This window comes from Myxine glutinosa, chromosome 1 (genome assembly GCF_964187855.1).
Source record: "Myxine glutinosa chromosome 1, kmMyxGlut1.1, whole genome shotgun sequence".
In the NCBI taxonomy this organism is placed as follows: Eukaryota; Metazoa; Chordata; class Myxini; order Myxiniformes; family Myxinidae; genus Myxine; species Myxine glutinosa.
The window spans coordinates 256,227,566-256,238,501 of record NC_136261.1 but is presented as its reverse complement, the minus strand read 5'-3'; the positions used below and the strand labels follow the sequence as shown (position 1 = coordinate 256,238,501).

Below are 10,936 nucleotides of genomic sequence, written 5' to 3'. Positions count from 1 at the left end.
ACATCAGTCAAATTTCTAAAATCGTCAATTTTCATCCAATTAACTTAAAATTTGAAGACGATTTGCATATCAGGTCACAGAATTCCACCACCAATTATTCCACCAACGAAAACATCACATCAAATGATGCTCAGTTGAGTGCCATCCCACTTTGTTCTCTCAGAATTGCATGTGCATGCAAATGACTTCCTCCTTCATGCATGTTCATGCCAATGACGATATTTCCCGATACATGTGTCTGCCTCGTTATCGCAGTAGGCAGCGCGTCAGTCTCATAATCTGAAGGTCGTGAGTTCGAGCCTCACACGAGGCAATTTCTTTTGTCTCCTATTAAAATCATTTGAGTTTCGAGATGACATCAATTCAACTCGTCCTTGATATTACATTTTGTAAAACAAAAGAGTTAAAGGAGACAGAAACAGCCGGTCACGTGCTTGTCGTTGGGCCCTCCGATCTGTTGGGTCTGTCTGAGTTCGATCAGTGAGTTTGTATTGATAGTCCGTTCTATATTAAACTAATCACTCCGGTCCTGATTGCTGTCCTTTGTACATAATCTCAGCATTATGACTTATCCATCAGCTTCTTCAGCACGTCAAGTCCGATTGTATTGAGCCATGGTGTGATTTCGTGCCACTCCAGTTGTACCTTTGATGTGACGTGCTCATCACGTGATGATTTCAGGGAACGAAAATTAATGAAAGTTTCGTTGGTGTTTGATTTCGTCGCCACCTTGAAAACGTAGACAATCCCGATAAATCGATTGTGTCGCCATACAGATGTCCCAGTGAGAGAGAGAACATGGCACCTGTCCCAGCAAATGGTAGCAGGTTGTCTTCAACTGGCGTAAAACGAGCTGTTTTTACCCTGCGCTCACGAAGCTAAAAGCAGTGTTCGGCATTCGGGTTGCGTGCGTACCTGTTGGCGTACCTGCAGACGTATGGCGTACCTGCATGTCTGCATTTTAAAAATTCACTTTCTCGGCAACCATTCGTCCGATTGACACGAAATTTTACCATAGGAGCGCATCCGCCTGTACAATTTTTATATTTATAATTATGACGTCATAGGTCACGTGGTAAGGACGGCATCGTGGAAAAAACGAAAAACGTTGCACCTTTATATCTTCAAAATCACTCAATGGAAAAAATTTAAACCTGGCTCATTGTGAAGAACTCCGCATGGGGAATGGGTGTTGTTAACGATGACGTCATTGGTGCTGTAATTATGAGGTCATAATTTGACAGGGACAACGCTTAGTCTGATCAGTTTGAAATTTATAGAGCGTGATCTATGCAACAATTATTTAGAGAATATAAATTAATAATGTCATCACTCACGTGGTCTGGTAGCCATATTGGATCAAAGAAAAACAAGACCAAAAGTCCAACAGCAGCGTAGCCAGGCTTGTAAAATATTACAAACCACAACCAGATATGTTTAGCTTTTTAAACAGTCGTTAATGGTGTTTATAACATTAAACAAAGAAATTTTGAGGAATCCCGACATCCGTGAGGTAAGTTTGACTTACAGAACTGAGCGAAGATCTACTGTAATCTATGTACCCCACAGGGGTTGGGGGTGTGCTCATTTGCCAAGCAGCTAGCCAGCGCTTGCCAAGCCAGCCATTCCTTAAGGGTTTTGAATGGAGTGCTTGCTCGAATGCTTAAACCACTTGGCGATCTCTGCACAAGAAACTTGGTAAATGATCACACACCCAATGTTCTTGAGACCCGACCATAGATCGACTGTAATCTATATACCCCAAAGAGGAATGACCTTTCCTGGAGCTCCCATAGTGAGCGGGTGTACTTGTACGGTCGGTGGACTCAGCCGTCATCATGACATCATCGACGTAATGACGTAAGGGACACAAAACTGCAGCTACTTTAACATGTAGAAGATGAAATATTTTACATCCGCTAATGTGCGGCTGCCCTGAGATCTTCTTATGGCATGTCACATTTTTAGTCTGAGGTGAGAACATATACACACATATTCACATATATTCGCTCAAATGAACACATATATTCATTTAATTATTGACCAGTTTCCACAGTGCATCAACAAGTGCTGGCTTCTTTGGTTCCCATGAAAGGGAAGAGTGATCAATGAAGGCAGGTGGGTGAGTACACAACTCATACTTGAACACAGATGCAGGGTCATCCTGTGATCCATTAGCAGATATCAAACATTAGTCTCTGAAAAAGGAGTTGTGGATCAACTTGCACAGATTAATCATCAAATTCTACTGCTGTTCTTGTTCCAAGGGTGACTGCCTGCATCTTTCTTTGATAGGAGACGTCAGTTACATTTTTTTTTTCAATATTTGAATGGAGAATCATGTGTGCAACATTTTTAGCATCGGCGGCATTAACTGGCTCATTTGCAAACAAACAGGTACCAAGTCTTTGCAGAGGAGGATCAGGACCAAAAGGCTTCAGATCACTAAGAGTTCTTAGAATCATGTGCGTGTACTGAGTATCTCATTTTATTCTTGATTGAGTAGAATACTTGTGCGGGCCACTCGGTCGCAACTCACCCCTGTGAGTTCTTCATTGGAATGATTGATATCTGCACCGGCGGCATGGATAGTAGCCAAGCAAGATGCTGGATCTCTGTCATTCCACGCTTCCTGTTTTGCCTCTCCCCTTCCCCGGATTTGATGCTCCTCATGAGGACCTGATCGTCAATTTTTGCAACACTTTCTTCGTCTGGAAGGACGGGGGGAGTGGTAGGGTAGTTGGAACTTCAAAACTACCATGTTGGTATTGGAACCTCAACCTCAAAACATGGATATCGACACCTTTTTCACTATGTTTGGATATTTGGTTAAAAAGTTAATGTTTAAGGAGTATTTTTCAGTAATGGTAGAAACTAATTTGCATATTAATGCATTTTTCACCCCTTTCCACCAAACGTATCTTAGATAACTTTTAGTATGATATTTTGGAGCTCCTCTAAAACACATACCAGTGAAAAAATTATTTTGCAATATGTTTTGGGTTGAGCCATTTTTGGGGGATAGATTGACTGGACCAGAAGTGACAACATAACCTCCGCCCACCTTAGGTGGCAGAGGTAAGTAAATAATGTGTATACATATTGTTACGGTTCTCCGCCGCCCTTCTTACCCTTACCAAGGGGGGATTAAGCCCCTTGTTCTTTCTGGGCTTGGCGGAACCGAGAGACTTGAAACGCCTCTTCCGGACAAACACAAGGTAGGGTTTCGGGACAATCCTCACTCGTACCTAAATCCCTGCGCCGCCACAGAAGCGGGGAAGCAAGCCTCGCGCAAGCCACGTGTGATTTGGGTACACCGAGCGGATTGAGTACCACGTGGTCCGTGCAGTTTTCTAGTAGTGGAACCCAAATCGAGCGGTTCTATTCATACCATGCTTAGTCAATGAGGAAATCACAGGAACGATCAAATGGAAAGGAAGAACACAGGTTAAATTATTATTCCCACAAGTATGTACAATGATCGGTAGATGCAGAGACACAGAGCAGCACTTAAACAGTCTTATTCTTAACTCCCAGACTCGGGCCCGTCACACTCACACAGGGGATTGCAAGCAGGTTGATGTCCCGGCCAAACGCGCCGACTTGGTCGTCCAGGAACGGCCCCGTCCGGCTCTCCTCGATCCCAGCACGTCCCACGAGGAAGGCAAGCAGGCGGTGGAAGGATCCTCGTAGCGCGTCTCCCGAACAAAAGGCAGCCGATGAGGTAGGAAGGAAAACGTACGTGTCTCTTAGCGCGGCTGGCGGTTACACAGCGCATTATCACTCGTGTAACTCAATGCACTATCCACGGCTCGGCTTTAAGCTCAACCGAGCGTCACTTTCATATGAGCGCGTATCCTGGTTCATGCGCATCTTCCTCCACTCAATGACAACTCAGTCCCCGTATTGCTCTCTTCATCCAACTGCTCGCGAGTCGTCCTGGGGGCTTTGCGCAACCGCATATATCGGTACGCCCCGAACCTTCTCGAACCTCCTCGAACCTTCCAACCACGCCCTGTGACGCAGTGCTGCCGCCACACCCTCTGAGCCCTGATTGGCAGCTCGCGCTTACCGTCAGCTCCTCTGCCACCCCCATTCGGTCCCGCCCCGACACTCCTAGCCGGCCTCGTGTTAATTCGCGCCAAAATAATCAAAGGCAGCGAGCGCAAAGAGGCATGAGGCTAGGGAGGCGGGAAAGTCAATGAAAGTAGGAGTAGGACCTATTCTCCTTAACCTACTCAACGCAGAACTAACATAAGAAAAGGACTAAGCTCACAAATACTAAGAGATAACTACACTATCGCGAGGCTACATGTTGTTTGTGTGACTAACTATGAGGGGGAAATTTAACCTTTATTATACTGACTGTTACCAAAATTCAAAACCGCAACAATATCTTCAATATTATGAGAAATTCGTGTTTGGAATCATGATTTGAGAAAGCATGGCATTGGTTTAAGTGGACTCATACTTTTGCAACCCACTGTATGTTTAATTGGATTAAGGTTTTCACTTGAGCTCGGCTAGATGCAACTGGAGATGATTAGGGCAGGAACTTTTAACTTGTTTTAGGGTGCCGGAGATCACTCACCTACTATTCATCCAAAGACAATTTGGACACTAGCTGAAGTACCTGGCATTGCCCGGGGAAATTCAATGAACTATGTATTAAAATATTTCCTGCATGAAAAATTGGGGAATGTTGGCCTTATGGTTTCATATGAATTACCAATATTAGGTGTTGCAAAATGTGCTTGGACTGCTTTTCCTTCTTTTAACTTATTTTTTATTAATTTTACTTTTGAAATATGTACAACAAATCACGAAATACATCCTCAACATAAATCTTCACAAAGCATGTTACTCGATTGCTCCTGGGCAAAAGCCAGGCAGTGTATAAGCAACACACTCACTCGAGGCCTGAACACGGCGGTATTATGATAAACCTGAGTAAAGCAATCTTTTTAATAACAGTCGCACATGGAAACACTATATTAATTAATTTTGTGTTGTTGACAACAAATCACTGCATACAACCTCATCATATGATATTCACAATACATATTACTCGATCACTCCCAGGCAAAAAAACCCAGGCAGGGTATGAGCACAAAACCTGATCGAGGCCTGAAGGCCAATTATCTGGGGTCAATTTCTGATCCAAATATAGCCCTCGACCTTCCTCTGGATGAAAGAGGAGGTCATCCAAAATGTGGTTACACTGGTTCCTGCAGGGAACGAATACATAAACGAAAAAACAAACGAACTTTCTTCTTTATATATTAGATTCAATGTCCACAAGAAATCAATGCTCGTGGATGATTTCCCTGGTTAACTTCCAAAATTATGGATGGCGCAGACATTGATGCATCGTCCCTGCCTGTCCAATACCAGGGTGACTTCTCTGGTCGATATATTCGAATCCAAACTAGACAGGAAAAAGGTAAGCACGTTATTGTACCACAACTGCATATAAATGCAATAAATATCTGATCAACTCAATGGCTTTCTGCCAATAGAAGTATGAAATTCAACTCATTTTTCGTCCAAGTATACCCCCATAACCCGACGTTGTCACACTCCCCGACGCCTTGTGGTTAAATCACCACTCTACAGGTCGTTCCAAAAATACAATTGTGTTTATCATGGTAAAGAACCTCAGTTCATAATATCCACTCTATATTCCACGTGGTTAAGAAAGTATTTACGATTTAAGCGATGAGAAACAGCACAACCCTTCAAAACTTGTGATTTTTATGAGCAATACTTGAATGCAGGTCAGGTATTTCATGGAATCATTCGCCCTAATTCAAAGAGACACTGCTAATTTATTTAATCATGGAAATTTGTTGTCAGTGAATTCATGAGGAACTTCAAAATCAAAATCGATATGAAGTCAATCAACTGCCATTACATGGATATAGAATGTGAACAGGCATTGTAACACAGATACAAAACACAAGGTAAGTATTGATTCCCTTGTCAAGCCCGAAGAAAAAAAGTTTATTTCAAACTTGTAAGACTTGTTAGATGCTTACAGATTTCCAGTATCTGCGAAGGGTAAGTAATATATACCCTTCGGTGGTGTAAAACACAATGTCAGTTTGTGTGTTTGTACAGATCTCTGCCCCCTTCATAAGGTTTGGTTTTAAAGGCCAATCTTTTAACATGAATGTGTGTGTGTGTTCATTGCAGTCTGTTTTTGAGGGAAAAAACAAACTCGAAAAACATTTTCCACAAAAGAGTAATTATGTCTCTTCTATTGGACTTGTAGACGGTGGCTTGCAAACCGAGCCTCAAGGGCGGTGTACAAAAGCGTTTTGTTTTTTTGGAAATAATAAATACAAGGCACGGGGATGTGAAATTCGCTGCACATGATGTGCAACACACGCAGATTAAAACGAGTGTTCATTACTTCTGCCACCAAAGGTGGATGGAGGTTATGTTTTCACCCCTGTCTGTTTGTCTGTCCGTCCGTTTGTCTGTCTGCCCGTTTGTCTGTGAACAAAATATCTCAAAAAGCTGTGCATGGATTCAGACAAAATTTGGCAGAGATGTAGTGTATGTGACAAGGACGAATTAATTAGATTTTGGTGAAGATCCGGATTCGGATCCGGCTAGTAGAAATTTTAAGTGATTCTTCACCATTGGGAGATGGGGCCAAAAACGAGACATAGCAGGATATCTCAAAACGTTATGGATAGATTTGGACGAAACTTGTTAGACAGGTTGTGTGTATGTCAAGGAAAAATCGATTCAATTTTGGTGAAGATCCGGATCCGGATCCGGCTAGTATAATTTTTTAAGTGATTCTTCACCATTGAGTGATATGGCCAACCAGGCGGAGGTATGCTCTCTACTGAGTGCCGTTCTAATTTACATCTGTAGGATGTCTAATAAATATAGAAGATATAAGAACACTGCACACTAGGCCGAGGCTTCAAACTTTGGCACGCTCACGAGTCTGCACCATCAAATAAACTGTTCCAACCCGTCATTTTTGACTGGCTTTTTACTGGTAAGACTATGTTTACCACCGTGAGAAACAAGGTGTGGCTGAGGTTTCAGGTCTTACACTCTTATAGTCCAAGCCATTTAGCATTTGACGGGGAAAAAACTGCAACACTACCGATCTCATTAGTATTGATTACCCTCAAGGTACCTTTATAACATACTAAAAGTATAAAGGTCTAAAAATATGGGGTGACTCTCAAATAATGCAATCAAGTTTTCTCCATTTAGCCCCATGTTAAAAGACGTACATATGCCGCATGCTATGATTATTGTCGCTCTCTGAACTTCTATTGCTTATTTTATACACTGGACCTAATCACTAGCACGATATAATAAATAAAGGATATCATACTGTACAATATTGTATATATAAGTGAAGTTTTTACTGTTTTAGTGTCTTATTTAACCACACCCCGTTTTACAAAGACTGCTCACTCCACAGCAAGCGACGGTACATCATTATTTGTTTGTGAACCATATATATCTTAGTTTTTAATCCCATCAATGACATGTATTTAGTATGTTTAGGTCTATTGGCAATAACATACAGTAATAGTATATTCAACTTTTCTATATTTGCAGGTAATCCAACCCTGAAGAATGGCGGCCAATTCGTGTGTGTTCTGCAATGAATCCACCAACAACGATAATCCAGTAGTGACACTTCGTGAAAAGGGAAGTCGGACTATTAATGTTGTTAGTGACCAGCGCAGTGACCCAATACAGACTGTTCCAGGTCAAGTTGTTCATCAAGAATGCCGACGTGTATACTGCAATCCAATAAAGGTAGCACAGAGTATCAGAGATACACACAGACCAGGCCCAAGTGTATCGCTCCGATCAGCAGAGGAAGCCTTCAACTTCAAAGCAGATTGCCTCTTCTGTGGTACAAAGGTGAACTTTGATAACAGGAAACAGCAAGGAGATGTCCACTCTATCACATTTACAGAATGTAAAGATAGTCTTCTGCAAAAGTGCTCAACAAGGAACGATGCATGGGCCGATACTGTTCGGGCTCGACTGCTCATTGTGTGTGACCTTCCAGCGGCAGATGCCGTGTATCACCAGGTATGCAGTTCAAATTTCCGGACAGGGAAACTGATCCCTCTGAATTTTGTACATAATGAAACAGTACAGAAGAAACAGAAATTGGGTAGACGATACAAATCACCACACGAAGGCGGTCGTCCTGCTCTGGATGACAGATGTCAGGCATTTATAAAGGTGACTGAATTCCTTGAGGAAAATGACGACGAACAAAACACAATCTCTGATCTGGTGGACAAAATGGCCGAGTATCTTGCTGACTCAAATGCCGAGTCCTATTCTCAAAGATATATGAAAGACAGACTGATTGAACACTTTGGCGACAGAGTCATTGTCACAACAGTTAATGGCAAATCGAATGTTGCAACGATGAGGCAAACAGCTGACAGTGTACTTTTGGAGTTTCATGCAAACCAGTCTAAGGATCCTATGATTCAGAAGAAAATAATCCTGGAAGCTGCCGCTAAATTCATACTGGATGACATAAAGCAAGTGGAAACAGGGAATGAAACATACCCAACATCGGAAGACTTTGAGTTCAAAGACGCCAGCCTCAACTTTCTTCCTGATACTCTGAAGATTTTTCTTGGAAAGATCTTGAAGGCAAAAGATGTAGAGCTGAAGATAGCTTCAATTGGTCAGGCTATAATGCAAGCTGCACGACCACGTGTCCTGATTGCTCCACTGCAAATTGCACTAGGGGTGCAGCTGCAGCACCATTTCGCCTCTCGTTTCCTTATTGATTCACTGCATGCACATGGGTACTGCAGCTCATACAAGGAAGTCACACGTTTCAACCAAAATGCAGCTGTATACCAGGGTACGGACATACCCAACCACAAGGGAGAATTTGTTCAATATGCAGCTGACAACGTCGACCACAACATTAGAACCTTAGATGGACACAACACCTTCCATGGCATGGGGATAATAGCCATGATTACCCCTGGAACAACACAAGGACATCCGATTCCTAGAGCTCAGGTCACTGCCAGCGACATAGAAACAACTGGAAGAATCCAGATACAGTACCATAGAGCTGACGACCAGGCACTTGCAACCTTGACTTATGGGAGCGTGCCTATCATGAGAGCCCATGATCCCACAGCCAACCTTGATGTACTGTGGAAGACGTCACTGCTGTTCAAGATACCAAGACCTGCATGGTCCGGGATGATGCAACTCTTACATCGTGGTGTCCAGCATTCAAAATCGTCTGTCCTGTTTCTCCCAATGATTGATTTGAGCTCGAGCGACACTACATGCATCTACTCCACTCTCAACTACATTGCGCAACATGCTAAACAACATGATGTACCTACCATCATCACCTTTGATCAGCCACTATGGTGGAAGGCATTGTCGATCATTCTCTCGGAGCCAGATGGAAGCCCCATGCAACGTATTGTGGTAAGGCTAGGTGCCTTTCATATGGAAATGAGCTTCCTTGGCAGCATAGGGCACCTCATGGGTGGTTCTGGGTTGAAGGAGCTGCTAGAACTCATATACGCACCAAATGCAGTGGATCACATCCTAACAGGAAAAGCAATTTCCAGGGCTGTACGGGCACACATCCTCCTGGATGCTGTCCTGAATGCACTCCTCCTGTCTGATCCTCTTGGAGGAACACAATACAGAACTGCAGAAGACTTGCTAGTTCGGGATGAAGATGCAATGAGTGGCTTGGCCGATGATGATGTGATTCATCCAGATGTGAGTAAAGCAAGGACCCTGTATGATGCGTTGATGAAAGGCACACGATCTTCCAACGATGTAGCAAGTGATCCAATCCTTGACAAGATCAGCAAAGTCTTTCAAACACAGACAGAATCATTGACCAAAGACCGAACAGCGAAACTGTGGTTACAGTATATGGATATGGTGAAGATCTTAAGAAAATTCATCAAAGCCGAGCGTATGGGAAACTGGTCCCTGCACCTCGAAGCTGTATCTGATATGTTACCATATGTAGCAGCCTCAGGTCATTCACTCTATGCTAAGTCTGCCAGGATTTACCTGCAAATAATGCACAGCTTAGAACAGGACTATCCAGATGTGCACCGTAAGTTTACTCAGGGCTTCCATGTCGCCCGAAGAAGTAGTAGAGCTTGGGCTGGAATTTCCTCAGACCTGATGATTGAGCAAGTACTCATGAGAAGTATGAAGACCAGCGGGGGGTTAACAAGAGGAAGAGGAATGACAGAGCAACAACGGTTAACGTGGCTTTTGTCCATGCCGGCTTGTTCGGAGACGAACAGATCGATGCAAGAGCTCACTGGAGTGAAGTACAGCACAGGTGAACAGAACAAAGAGATGGGCAAAACCAGGCAGCATCGCGACATGCAAGATACAAGTACACTACAGGTCGCTCTAGTTGACAGAAATCCTTTCAAGTGTCATCCATCCCTCAGGAACATAATGGCTGGTGTCAACGCTGGCAGTAAGCTTGATGTCGACAATGCCAAGCTCATTGGAGACAAGATCATGCACTCCATGACAAATCAGTCAGTTGTCCACTACACGTTCAAGCGCAAAGACCAAGCCACCACATTTCTGAAGGCCAGATCATCTGTGCGAGTTGGTAAAGACCAGGTACAGATAGACCCAGAACTGCTATTCCAGCGTCTCATCATCATCTCAAAATCTGCTGAAGATAAGGCAGAGATGTTTCGCTTTGAGTTATGCCCTCATCCACCTGCGCTGTTTGATGAAAAGCTGATGCTACGTGAAGCCCAGAAGTCCGTACTCGGAGATGCTATCTGGTCTAAACTTGAACCAGGTACCATAGAGTCAATCAGCGAAATCCAGTATGTCTTGGATGGTGGAAGTCTGCTGCACCGTATACCATGGCCACGTGGTTCACCAACATATCGAG

At 43.4% G+C, this 10,936-nt stretch overlaps 1 non-coding gene across 1 annotated transcript; it reads left to right on the top strand.

The window, feature by feature from the left end:
* Positions 1–240: 240 nt before the first annotated feature.
* Positions 241–313, top strand: TRNAM-CAU (transfer RNA methionine (anticodon CAU)). Its single transcript has one exon. It is a non-coding gene; the product is annotated as a tRNA-Met (tRNA).
* The last annotated feature ends 10,623 nt before the right edge of the window (positions 314–10,936 follow it).